This window comes from Anopheles arabiensis, chromosome 2 (genome assembly GCF_016920715.1).
Source record: "Anopheles arabiensis isolate DONGOLA chromosome 2, AaraD3, whole genome shotgun sequence".
Classification (NCBI taxonomy): Eukaryota; Metazoa; Arthropoda; class Insecta; order Diptera; family Culicidae; genus Anopheles; species Anopheles arabiensis.
Window position 1 is genome coordinate 28,848,626 of NC_053517.1, and position 13,121 is coordinate 28,861,746.

Genomic DNA, 13,121 nt, shown 5'->3' on the forward strand with positions numbered 1-13,121 from the left:
CCTCACTGGCTTACGTCGTGCGAACGGGGATAGGTAACCGTGGCTTAGTTTGCTTTGAACTTGCCGCGGTAGCAGCCACTAGCCCGTTTACAAAACCGTTTTCAAGTACGTTTTCAGTCTTGACTGGTCTTGACGAACGGGAAGGACTGGGATGACAGACCCCTCGCCACTCCCCCCGGGTGAGGAGCACGGGAAGAAAAAGTACCCTGGAAACGCGTTTTTAAGAGCTCCAGTTAAACTAATGAAGATGAAGATGGTGAAGCATTCTAGTCCAGTGGACGGTACTTATGAGAATTTATTCGATTTTTATTACTTCTTGCCGGGAACGTAGAGTTTATTGGGAGCGTTTTTTCATCACTCAAATTTTCTTTTGCAATGAGAGTTTATGGCAACTACATAGAACTAAGATTTTTAGTAGTTTTAATTCTAGATGAAAATATAACAGTTTTAGAATTAATAAATGAAAAGAAAATGATGTTACTACAAATAATCCGTCTTTATGGGTCAACTAATACTTCAATTCCCATTCCCTCCGATGGATCGTTAACGATCATCCAAGGAATTTCGTTTTCACACATTAAAATCCACTTCTTACTTTCTTCCAATTGAATCGCTAATAAATTTTATCGTGCGCAAAATTCATACCACTTTTTAATGTTTTTGTTTTTTGCTCGCTTTTCTCTCAATCCATATGCATCAAACGCACTGCTGCTGCTGCTGCTGCGAACCTGTACGAAACATGAACGCATAAATTAATATTACCTTTATCAGTACAGTATATAATTGCATCCGATGAGTACAAAATGTATTCACGCGAACAAAAAAAAAATGGAAAGAAAAACTTCATTATAATATCAAAACGCACCCTACACTCGATCAATTTGCAAGACATTTATTACCATCGGGCCGGGATGGATGTGAAGCGTAAACAGTTTCCATTTTTTATTCCCTCTCATGCTAACGGCTTTGTTATGTTGCATTGAGGATTTCATTGAAAGCAACGCAGTGAAAGCATCGACTAACCTAAATTCGTTTTGAATCGCATGCCAGAGAACCTCGAGGAAAGGTGTCAGCTTTTCCTTCCCATTTTCATGCACCACGATCTGCGACGATCAGTGATGGGGTGGTACGGGATGCACTTAAACGGTACTGGATGAACGATCAGCACTCGGGAATTGCGTATGGGGGTTTATGTTGAACAAATTATGGAAACATATTATACCATTGTATACGTCACGTCAACGAAGATCCACCACCGCTAACGGCGGCACGTGCTGATCTTTATCTTGGCATGAATGTTTGCCTGTTGTAGGGTTGACGGTTTCGTGTCGTGTTTAGTTGAGATGAAACCCAACCCACCAGCAACGGAGGAATGTTCTTCTTGATCGGCATAGGTAACTAGCAATGTTGGAGCTAATTAAATTAACATTAACTGCGCACGATAGTGAGCTGAAGAAGCAGACTGTTTTTCGTGAAATAGAAATTTATTCATGTATGTACAAAGACGCCTTCACTGTTCACGGGACACGTGACGATTTAGATAACACAGATAAGACATAGGTCATTAATGTTATTTAGTCCATGAATCATCCTGCAACACAGCTGTACTAAGAAGCATCATACTTAGTGGCATAATGAAATATTCAACACTCATCAGTTCGACATGCTAAATTTCCCTCGAAAGAACATGGTAGCTATTCAAACTCTTTTGTGCAGACAGAGCCAAACGCAGCTGAGGCAAACGCAAAACCCCCACTCGGCTACCATCTCTACAGCATCCAATGGGTCAGATCACCAACACCAGCACGTGAACGGTGCGCCTTCCAACGCACACTGACTCGTGCCAAAAGCGCACGACCCGCTGGGTTTATTATTTTGCCCGTCCATACGAGCTGCACAGGTCGGCTACACGGCTGCTCTGTGTCGGGGTGTCTTCGAAATTATGCATCTTGCGAAACAACAATTCACCCTTCGTGCCGTGCGCGATCCGTGCCCGCGGAACAATCGCGGAACCTGGCGATCTTCCTTTGCGCGAAACGGCAACCCCTCCGCAATCGCGCCCTTGCCCCGGCTAACCTCATGCTGCAGCACCCATAAAAGCATAAAGCTGTGGGAATGTTGCATAATACGTTCGAACTCACCCCTTTCATCTCTTTCGTGGCGCACACACACATAGACATTTCCGACCGGCAAAACCAACCGACACGGCCGACGGTGGTGGTTTTTCGGTGGAGTTGTTCGTACCCGTTGAAAACAAACCAGCTGGTGGGAAGTTGGCTCGTGAGAAGCAGTGCGACTGTGACTCTGGAGAGGGGAGGGATCTGTGAATCTTCCAAAACACAACCAACACCACCGCCACTAACCAAACAGCTGAAATGGTGAACCATTTCGCGATAGTGACCGAAAGCGCAAAGTTCATGCAGCGGCAGCCTTCTGCGGGGCCAACGTAACAGATCCGCTGGGTAGAAATCAAAGAGCTGGTGGCCCGAAATTGATGCTTACAACGCCGAACGGGCTGATATTAATTAGAAACCGGCAACGGGATTGAAAAAGACGAACGATATGGATCACATCGGAGGAGTGGTTGCTCTCATCGAAAACGGATTGTTCGGGGACGCTTGTTGAGTCATTTGTTAGTACACACGGTAGGCTTTAACGATAGGATGCTTTATTACAGCAATGGGTCGTCTAGTCGTCCAAAAGAGCAATAAGTGTGGAAATGGTTCATAATGCATTTCTTGTAAGTTAACTGGGATTATTTCACATTTGTTAGAATGCTTCTTCTTCGTGACTTAAACATGTATGACCAGGGAACATAATCCGTCAACTTTCGCTATCCAGGTACGGTAGAAATGCAAGCTTTCAATAAGTTCTTAAATGCAACGACCTACTCAAAACTGCATCTGAATCATAGGAAAAGTAATGCACAATGTATTGTAAGTGTGGATAGGTTTTTTACAGTAAAACGAAATCCAACTATGAAATTACGCCTGTGGCTAGTAACAAACGAATCTTGCATGACATAAACAGACTACCAGAGCGACAGCAGCTGTTTGATTCGAAGAAAATCTGTCGACTTCAATAAACCTCCTGCACGAATGCATTGACTGATGTGCATCATGCAGTGCTACCGGCGAGCTGCTCAGTTAATTCCCGTAAATGTAGTATCCCTTTTCAATAATTGTTCGTGCATATGTCAACAATAGGAGCCAGGAGCGTTCAGGAAAAATATGCACCATTTCCTGCAATCACCCATTGTGTGATTGATGTTTGAACATAGTAAATGCAACCCCGGGCAGCGCAGCAGGTTTGCTCTTTTAGCATTACACAGGCGCTTAAAAAGAGCATCACGGTACACCCGTTGGGGGTTTTCCTCGTCCGTATGCATCTCGATCATTCGCTCAACGGTGACCTGACCCATAGGAACCGAATGACGGTTTGCTAAGCGATCGACTTTTGCCCGCGGAGTCAACAGATGGCTCCGATAGCCCGTTGACACAATGGAAACGGGTGCTGAACAGATCGAAAACCATCCTCCGGTTCGAATGCACCGGGCGTACCAGGGAGGGTGTACGGAAGAGCAGTGCAACAGTAACACTACTGAAAACCTCCGAATTTGCACCCCTGAACTTGATTGCCCTGACGTTGCGCTGCAGTGTATACGCATGGTAAGCCTCAAGTGTGGTTTTACTGAACGCATGTAGTACATGTGCTAGCAGATGCATCATTTTAACGAGGTTTCTCACCCCTTGCTCTCGTCGTAAGTGGTGCCTGTTGCTGCTTCCATTTTTGTTCGCCCCATCCCGCTCTTCATTGCCATCAATTTGAGTGCAATTGCGAAGCGAGTTTTGGTGTACGAGTGTCGAGATTCGAGCAATCGCAACTAAATCCTATTTGTCTCTCCTTACGGTGGGGTGGGCTTCACTTCTTCCCCGGGATGTCCCCTTGGTAGAACGATTCTCGCACCGTTTTCAGCACGCACATATCATCTTCCTGAGGAAGTATGCAAGCAAGTAGGAACAGGTGACATGAGAGTGTGTTTGCCTTTGTATTCGGTACAGTTCGTCGCCGATTTGTAACATTATTCCCACGTCGAGTTTGGTAATTAGTTGAGAGTAGCTTCAGGTATTGTGTGCCGAATTGTACGCGATTGCTACGTTACTAGGGTGGCTTATATGCTATAGTTACCCAAGCGACAAAATCGACATGCTTTCTCGCTCTCTCAGGTTTACTGATCTATTGGGTAGAATGAGAAAGCATGTCGATTTTGTTACTTGGGTAGCGTTGGCGCGACCAGTTGTACAGTGCCATTTCACTCTGAAGTGGCTCCAATTGAGAACTTTTGTTCTAGGAACATTTCAATATCACCTGTACGTTTACATGCCGTAGTGTTGATGAAGCAGGTCGGCAGAAAAGCGTGTCGTCATTGCGTTCGTTATACAAACAGGCACACGCTGTCTGACGGGTATATGGTGCCGAGGTTCGATGACGGATTATCAGTTTTAGCTGTAAAGTTAGGCTACCCTTACAAATTTCCAGCACAAGGATACGCACCGATGCACACAGCTCAGGCAACGCAGCGTAATCAGTTCAGTGACAATTCCAAATGCAATTCCAGTGGCACGCACAAGTGCAAAAACAATCTCGAAAGGGTGAAAAGTTGTTGAGTTCGAGGGTGCTAGTAGTGTCGCAGTCGGGCTGTTGAAGTGAAAGTGGAGAGCTGCTTAGATGTTTAACGCATGGGGAATGTTATTAGTTCACGCATTATTCTACCTTACAATGCATTGAAACTGTTTGAAGTAGGGTCCTGTTTTATAAAAACAGGCAAAAGGTAATGATTTCCCGAACAAGTTCAAGCGAAACTCAATTTCGTTCCCGCTGTGTACTAAATGGTACAAGCGCCACCTACCGGGAAATTTATGCGATCAAACTGAAGCGCAATGAATGTTCAACGGAATGTTCTTGCAATCAGCTGCAATCTGCACTGTACAAACCTTTTACGTAATTTATGATGATAATGGGTCAATTTTAATGGCTGGGATATTCACAACGCTCTAATCGGGTGGGTTGATTTATTTACCTGTTTTACAAAACATACCCCTAGGCTCTAATCGTTCGATTCCAGTGTTTCTGTTGAAGTAAGACTATCGAACAGATCTACCAATTAGTTTTCATTTCAAAACCACTCACCGGAGGCAGCTGGAGCTGAGATGGATTGAGGTGACCGTTCCATCCACACACTACGATCCGCACTAGAATAGAACTGATAACTTCTGCCCTCGATACGGCACCGGCCACACAACAACATCAACAACCATCCTCGAACGATCCGACCATCATCGAAGAAGGACTGATAAGCACGGTAAGGCCTGATCGAGTACCTTACGCCTGCGATGAGAGACTCTCAAGCGATGGACCGGCAATCATCGGGCGAGTTACGATCGTCTTTTATTTTACATTTCGTTCTGTTTCTTCCTGCATATCAGGTCTGTGTGTGTGTGTGTGTGTGTGTGTGCGTCTGTCTGACTGAGGTTTTGTTTTCGTTCTGCTGCTGGAGCCTTTGCTGGATGGACCTTTCCCCTTGATACCCTTGACAGGCGCTTGTGTGACATCGGCACCGGGCGTACGTAATACTGCGCCGGCGCAAATAATCAGTTCGCTTGCGCCCGTGCAACGTTCCGGTAGCTGCCCGGATTTTGTTTTATTTTGTAGACACCAGGTTTAAACGGTTCTGAAGTGTGTCAATAGTGTGTCGTGCTTTGGTGCAATCAAGCGTGGCTACAAATTCAAGGGTTCTCATACAGTGTGTCTTACAGCCTCGCAGAACTTCCAGTGTTCAGTGTTTGTTAGTGCATTGCAATAGAGGCCAAATCAAAAGTTTCCCAAATTTAGGGATTTTCTAACCCCATAAAAAGGTAAAATTGTCTTCTAGAATCAAATTTGTTTGTCTGAACTTCACCTCCCCTGCGCTAGTGCTCGATCATCACGTTTTATTACGATTGAAACCGAAATAAACCATATCGCAATGGCAGTGAAACAGTTGCGGAACGGTTCAACCACTTACCGGTGAACCTTTGCACAGCACGCCACCCGTTCTGGCAAGTTTATTGATTCCTGCTTGAGGTACCACAATAAAGCAAGCATTCGGGAGTTTCCTTTCATCAATTTACAGCCCTTACCGTGTGGTTCAATTCACGGGGCACAAACATAAAATGCATCTTCACAGCACAGCACCGCGAAGGAAAGGAGAAAAGCGATAGCAGCAGAACCATCCAGCTGTGACAGAATAATATGGCCCGCTTTGCTTTGCCGCTGCTGGCCAAGACGAAAGACGTTCTCCTAACTTTCTCCGGTCTGTTCCGGTTTGCTAGCCCCCAGCATTCAGCCAGCATTGGCACCCTCCGCTAACGGTGGAGCGGAACCCCCCCCCACACACACACACACACGCTTGCAGATTATGGCTTTTGTATGATTTTTCGTTAGAATCGAACGTAACGGGGCAGCGTTTGCATCCCCTTCGGTACTACCGGAAAACAGAAAAAGCACACCATCGAGCAGTTTGACCGAGTTTTATTTCCCCCTTCTTTTATCGTAGCAACGTGCTAACGTAACGGAAACGGAAAGAGGGAGGATGGAAATGCAATCACCATCGGATTGTTTTGCCCGATGATTTACTACACCCCATCCCTGTCTCTCTCCCTCACTCTCCACTTGCCCAACGGATTTCCCCCTGGGGGGAAGTCAAATCGGACGGTTTATGATTTGATTGACTTTATTGAAATCGTAAAACGCAAAATCTTTAACGGCATTTGAAGCGCGTGGCTGTTGCACCTCTCGTTGTAAGGTTCTTGCTCCGTCCGTTAAGGTTTTGCTGGCCATTGATTAAGCGTTGAAAGTTATTTCTCAGTACAAGGAAGACTTTTTTCATGCTAAGTCTCTATGTTTTACTAGCAAGTTTACTACCCCCAGCACCAATCCGTTCAAAGCGCACAATCGTAGGGAAATAGCAGACACACAGGGGTGGAATTAAAAATTAAGCATTTGCAAAAAGCAGTTACAAGCAGTTTGCCAACTCAGAGGGAGCGATGGAAAGACAGAGACAAACAGAAAACAAAGCAGATGCAAATGAATTATTTACCGACGGGCAAAAATTGAAATCACTCAGCAAAAGCCCTCCACCGTTGGTGGCAATGGGCAGCAATGGAGGAACTTAAAATGCCAAAAGCTTCGTCTCCTAACCATCACCCATACAACCGACTTCTAGCACAGTGGGTGCACTAAAGCCGGTGCAGCCTGGATGCACACTGGTTACAAATTGGCTGGGGTGGAGAACAGATGCGCAAAGGGAAGCACTTTGTAGCATTTAATTATTCTTCGTCGAGAGCTTTTGCTGTTTGCGTCCTTTTTTCGTTGTCGGTGTTCGGTGTGTCTTTTCTCTCCGATGAAAGTTTTGAGTTGCTTCGTCGTGCTTGAATGGTGTTTTGTTGGGGTATGTCTTTATTTATTACCATGAATATTCCCGACTGTTTCTGTTTTGGTCCTGGTCGCACTGAGTTGGTCTTGTTTTGTTGTGGGGCGAAACGAAAAAAGCAGGGAAAGCAAGAAGCTTAGTGTATGCGTTGCTGACAATTTGCTGGCTACGTATCTTTTGCTTCAATTTTCGAAAAGGGTTTTTTGTGTGTGAAGAGTTACCGTTTCCCTTTGTGGCGGATGAAACTCAGGGTTGGAAAGAACCTGGTTCTAAATCATTCAAACTACCGTCCGGAGGACGATGGCCGTACGAGTGGCTGTGCCAGACATCATTAAAGGCCCCCGTTTTTTTTTTTCAGCCCGCATTCCTCAACCCGGCCCGGGCAGGATGAAATTAAATCATAATTACAACAAGACACTAATTAAGTGCTCCCACCGGCCACACGATTCTTGTCGCTTGTTGCACTTGTTCCGCGGCTGGGCTGGAGACAGATGCCGGCGAGCGGCTGTAACACACGACTTTGATGACCATTTAGTGGTGCGTGTAAAGGTATGTCGCCGTGTTTGGAAGATACCGTACAGGGGAAGAAATTGGAGAGCATTAGCATTCGCGTAATGAGTGTTACTTGTCAACGATTATTTATTTGCTTGCTGCGAGGGACAATGCAAACACGCTGTGCCTTGTAGAATTACACAAAAAAAGCTCACCACTTTCTAGCAATCTGTTAACACGCTGGAGATCCAGAAAAGAAGGATTCAATCGGACGGACATTGTACAGCTCTTCACTCTCATCCACTTTTCAATTAAGACCAAGGCTTCGCAATCTTCTCTGCCACTTGTCTTGTCTGGTTACGAGTGATTTGTAGTAATTACACCTCTACTGTTGCGCTTTTCGGTCCCCTTAATGGTTCTGTTTGTGTGTGTGTGTGTGTGTATGTGTGTGTGGGGTTGTTCCTACTGCTCATTACAACCAACTCCACCCGTCCGTCCGCTGTTCAAACTCAATCAAGAATCAGCACGCTAATGGATTATACACATTCAATGGCTGTCCAGAAACAAATGAAGCTAAATTTCCCCGAGCCCTTTTGCAGGGAGTCGATCTTCTTCCGGGACCGCTTCCATCCGATCGATTATCGCCTCTAATGGGTTTATCTGAACGTACCTGGCGTGAGTGACGTTCGCATAAAGCAGGAAAGCATCCCCCCCTCGCCCCCGCCCAAAAAAAAAACAACTACTAATTCACGCTGAGTAAGCTGACGTCCGCAAAATGGGCGCTAAATTGGGCGCTAATTTTTTGTTTAGCTCCTCCAACGGGGCCAGCTAATTGATATCTATTGACAATCAACGGACGGTGGAGATAGGGGGGTTTAGAAGGTGCTATTAAATCACGCGCGAAGAAGGTAATCAGCCTAGGCGCGTATGCGTTGTGTGAAGCGCATATGTAAAAGTTCCGCTACTTCCACACGCGAGAAGCAGACTCCCATACGAGCGCGCCCGTATGGGAATGAGTCGGAAACGGGAGGAGGACTCCATGGTCTTCTAATGGATTAATAATAGCAATAAAGCTAATTCCCGCTGATTGTATGTTTTGATTAAGGTGGGTGGTTTTCCCTTTGCGCCTTCGCTTCTTGTCCCTGTGTGTCTTCTTGTGTGTTTTGCTCTTTCTAGTGCCCTTCCTTCCAGAGAAATGTGTCAGTAACTAGAGAATGAATCGTAACCTTTTGACTCGTGCAAACGATACACGATGCAAAGTAATGAGCGGTTGAAGAGGCAAGTGGGAAGCAAGCCCCCCTTTCCCCCTTTCTATTAGCGGGCTGAAGCTTTATCATTATCATGTTAGGATCGGTAACGATTGCTACTTTCCGTGGAAGGTGTTAAACTGAGTTGTTATGACCTGACCGATTGAAGATGAAATAGAGAAAACGGATGATGCAAATGATGTGATTGGTAAAAATGAGATAAATTGGTCTTTGGAGATATAGAAATTCTCAGTGACCAATTCTTTCTTTTCCATGAACCAATAATTGAGCTCCAGAGAGGAGTAAGAAACCACTTATTACAGTAAGTGCTTTTTTTTAAAGAACTCTTCTTGATATACCTACAGAAATGATAAAATTTGAAACTAAAGTAAAACATTCGTGTATCACATATCTTGGTACCCCAGGCAAATTTCCCTCATGTTGTTCCCTTGCACCATGAGCTCAGCATTATTCACACAGCACAGAAAATGCATCATTAAATAGGCACCCGAGTGACGCTAACGCTGACTCACGCTTACCTTTCGACCGCCTCATATTACAGTGCAACTGCATTTAAACAAACGCCGGTCGAGATGTAGCCAAAAAAAAACACACACACTCGGCAACCTTTTTCCCCTGCCCATGACACCGAGGGCGTTAGATTAGTTAGTGCTTGTGAAATTCTAAAAACAAAACGGTAAGAAAATAATTTACACGCCTCAGAACGCGTGCGTGTGTGTGTGCACGTGGTGTCGTAATTTTGTGCACTTGCTGTTTTAAAATACCTAAATGGCTGCCCTAGGGTTTTTAAATACGCCTAACGGATGTTGAGGTCCACCTTTACGGTGGTTTTTGCGGACCGGTGGGTTAGAATGATGCGAAAGGAACGCACATACCGGGGCGGCCTGCGCGCCCCGGGGCTGACCATCCAGAGGAGGGTTGTAACCCCGCTCTAGCCCCAAAGTAACGCTACTCTCAGTCCCTCTCTCCTCTTGTAACTTACCCCGTGCGATGCGCCCGGTCGATGAAATGGACGTTGTCGTGTTGAGAAATCTCCCACTATCTCCCACTCCTCCTTTGTTTGGTTCTTTCGCACTTTTGCAGCAATTATCAGGGCGGCAGCTTTCAGCACGATTTGAGGTAGAATTTAACTTCGGCCGGGGCGCTGGGCGGTCCACGATCGTTATCGCGTTGTGGGGCTCCGTCCGCACGGGCACCACACGTTCGATGGCGTGCCGGATCGTAATGCCGGAATGCTCAACACCTCAACCAACCCTGCTCAGCACACGAGCGATGCGAAGAATGATGCGCTTACCGCCGGGGCAAAGATTTCAATTAAGAAATCTCCCAGCCTGGTGTTGCTGCAGGGTGTTGGAATTGCTTTTCTTCGCAGCGAGAAAAGTGAGCCTTCCGATGGCGGAAACACGTGTCGGGCGGTGGTTTTAATTCACGCGAACACATGCGGACACACTGGAGACGGGAAGGCAGGGTTCCGTTGGAGTGCAGATACACTTCAGACACACACAGGCACAATTTCGCACACTTTAGCAGCCGTGGTAGCTTTATCAGCGCGTCTTACCATCGACCTGTCAGCGGCTCTAATCCCAGGGAGCAATCGAAACCGAAACGACCGTCACTAGCGGATAACTGAGAGCCCTGTCACGCTGGTGCTGGTTCGTGTGCGGGTACATCGTTTGCTACTTTGGACGCAAACATTCACGCACGACCATTCACGGCACCACACATACACACACACACACACACGTTTGGCCTCAGTTGCATCGCTGATCATTGCGCTGATCATCTGTCTGACTGCACGGTGAATTTGTGTAACAATAAGCCGTATGTACCATCGGTCAACCATGTGTGTGTGTGTGTGTGCGCGATGATGGGTAATGGTGGCCACGAAACCATCTTTCCCACTCCTCGAATGCTGCAACATGTGAACTGCAGCGACCGCACCAAACCGACCGGGCCGCGCGATCAGCGAGATAAGGCCGTTGCAGTTTCGCGACCGTTTCGGGGCGAGTCTCCCTGAGTGTGTGTGTCTTTGTGTGACAATGTGTCTTTGTAGTCGGAGAGATGATCTTGCACAAAAGGAAAGGGGGAAGATTTATTCGGTGGCCGTAAATTAATTAAGAGCCATACGGTTACGAGAGCAGCGACACACGGTCACAGCTTCAACCGTCTTTCACTCTTTCGCTTCTGGTCGGTTTTGCGCTGGTTATTGATGCGTAGAGTGCACGCTGGGCGATAGGTTAGGAATTTTGGCAGCTGGCAGCCTGCAGTGCGAATGGGTGCTTTTGTAGCACAAACTATTGCTATTGTTAAAAAGGCACACTGTTCGGGGGTGCCGCATCAGCAGGTTAAATATTTACAGTCGATTCCAATTTGCATTCGTTTTGCACATGGCACATGTAGCGGCGGTTGGCGATCGAGTCGTTCGGAGGTCTTAAATATTTATGAATGAAAAAAAACAGCCACAGTTTGCAGTCAAGTTGTACTTCTACTGTGCTATAAGTATTGAGAGTTGGAGCGAACTTGTCGTTTTGTTTGGTTTGCTGATGGATACACTTTTGTGTAAGGCCATATCTTTGCTGCTGGTGATGCAGCGCAGCGGATGCAGTAACTGTGTGATCACGCTGCACCATTTAGCATGCCGTATTAGAATTAGAATCGCCTAATTTGTATTCCAGCGTTGCTTCAACCAGGTACCATGACGAGACAAGCGTACCAAATGCATTGCTGTTTAGCGGTTTTGTTGCATTTTTGCTGCAGATTGCTACCAATGTGTGAATAACAAAAAGAAGAAAAAAAAACTGCTCTTGAAATGACGGAAGTGATCGTTTGACAATCAACTGATCGTTCGATAACGCTCGCGCTTAACCTTCCAACCCATAAGCTACAACGTGAGAGCTGCCTATGCCTAGACTTGTTTTTCTGTTTGGTTTTATTTGCTTTTGCAAGAAAAAAAAGGCTTCATAGCCTAAAGGGGAAACGTAAACGATCGTCCAGCTGACAGGTCATCGGACACGGCGTCAACACCGACCCCGTCCCCGACAGGTCGTGGAGGATGAGAGGCGCCACGATTACGAAGACTCGCGCGCGACCATGAGATACGGCGTGATGCATCTATCTCCAATGATTGCATCTTTTGCAACAGCACACAAACACATACACAAACACACGCACACACATACACTTATGTGTACGGGCACGTGCGAAAACAGCAAACAGACTGCGCTGGTACCGCCCGTAGAAACCCGGGAAGGGATATTGTTTTGATGTTACGCGCGAAAAACCCGGTCAGAGGGCCACGCACGGTGCCCGGTCAATGTTGGCGAGTTTGGTTGCAAAGTTGGTGGTGGAGCTTCGAGTTAGTCCACTCCTCACACACACACACTTACTAGCCGCCCAAGACACCGATTGGACCGGGTCCGATACCACCGCTCCAGTGCCCTTGAGCTGGCTCAAGCATGTCCAACTCACGGGGAAAGGGTGTGGCTCTAAGGGGGGTTTCTTTTTGCTGCCTTACTCCCACCAACCCGGCTGCTCACTGATGCCGTCATGCACGGACATGGGGTCGCGTACTACTAATACGGGCAAGTAGCAGTTGCAGTTTAACTGGTTGCTGGAGAGAAAACCTGTTCCGCGAGCTTTGCCGCTCTGTATGCATCGAGCCGCTTCGGTATTGAACTTCACCGCAAACGTCAAGGATCAATCTGGCCCCGGTGAGTGCCCGGAGGTCGCTCCACCGTGTTCCGGTTTCGCTTTCGTCGTACGGCGGCTGCACGTGCGAGTTCGTTTGCATTCCGCAGTCGCAAAAAGGGCCATTTGGAAGGCTTGGAGGCTGCGATCCCGCCCATTAGCCGGCTTATGTTCCCATATCCCCCCGGACCATTGAATTGAAG

At 46.8% G+C, this 13,121-nt stretch overlaps 2 protein-coding genes across 4 annotated transcripts in view; one reads left to right on the forward strand and one right to left on the reverse strand.

Moving 5' to 3' along the window:
- LOC120898275 (extracellular serine/threonine protein CG31145) overlaps positions 1 to 10,851 on the reverse strand; it is a 51,392-nt gene extending 40,541 nt beyond the window's left edge. The window contains exon 1 of one of the 2 annotated variants that reach the window (XM_040303923.1): positions 10,214 to 10,851. The gene's annotated coding sequence lies outside the window, so the exon portion shown is untranslated. Of the gene's footprint in view, positions 1 to 5,190; positions 5,345 to 10,213 lie in introns of those variants that run through there. The other variant, XM_040303933.1, reaches the window with a different exon arrangement.
- LOC120898296 (galactokinase-like) overlaps positions 5,492 to 13,121 on the forward strand; it is a 29,264-nt gene continuing 21,634 nt past the window's right edge. Inside the window, exon 1 of one of the 2 annotated variants that reach the window (XM_040303959.1) lies at positions 5,492 to 5,915. The gene's annotated coding sequence lies outside the window, so the exon portion shown is untranslated. The remainder of the gene's footprint in view (positions 5,916 to 13,121) is intronic. The other variant, XM_040303951.1, reaches the window with a different exon arrangement.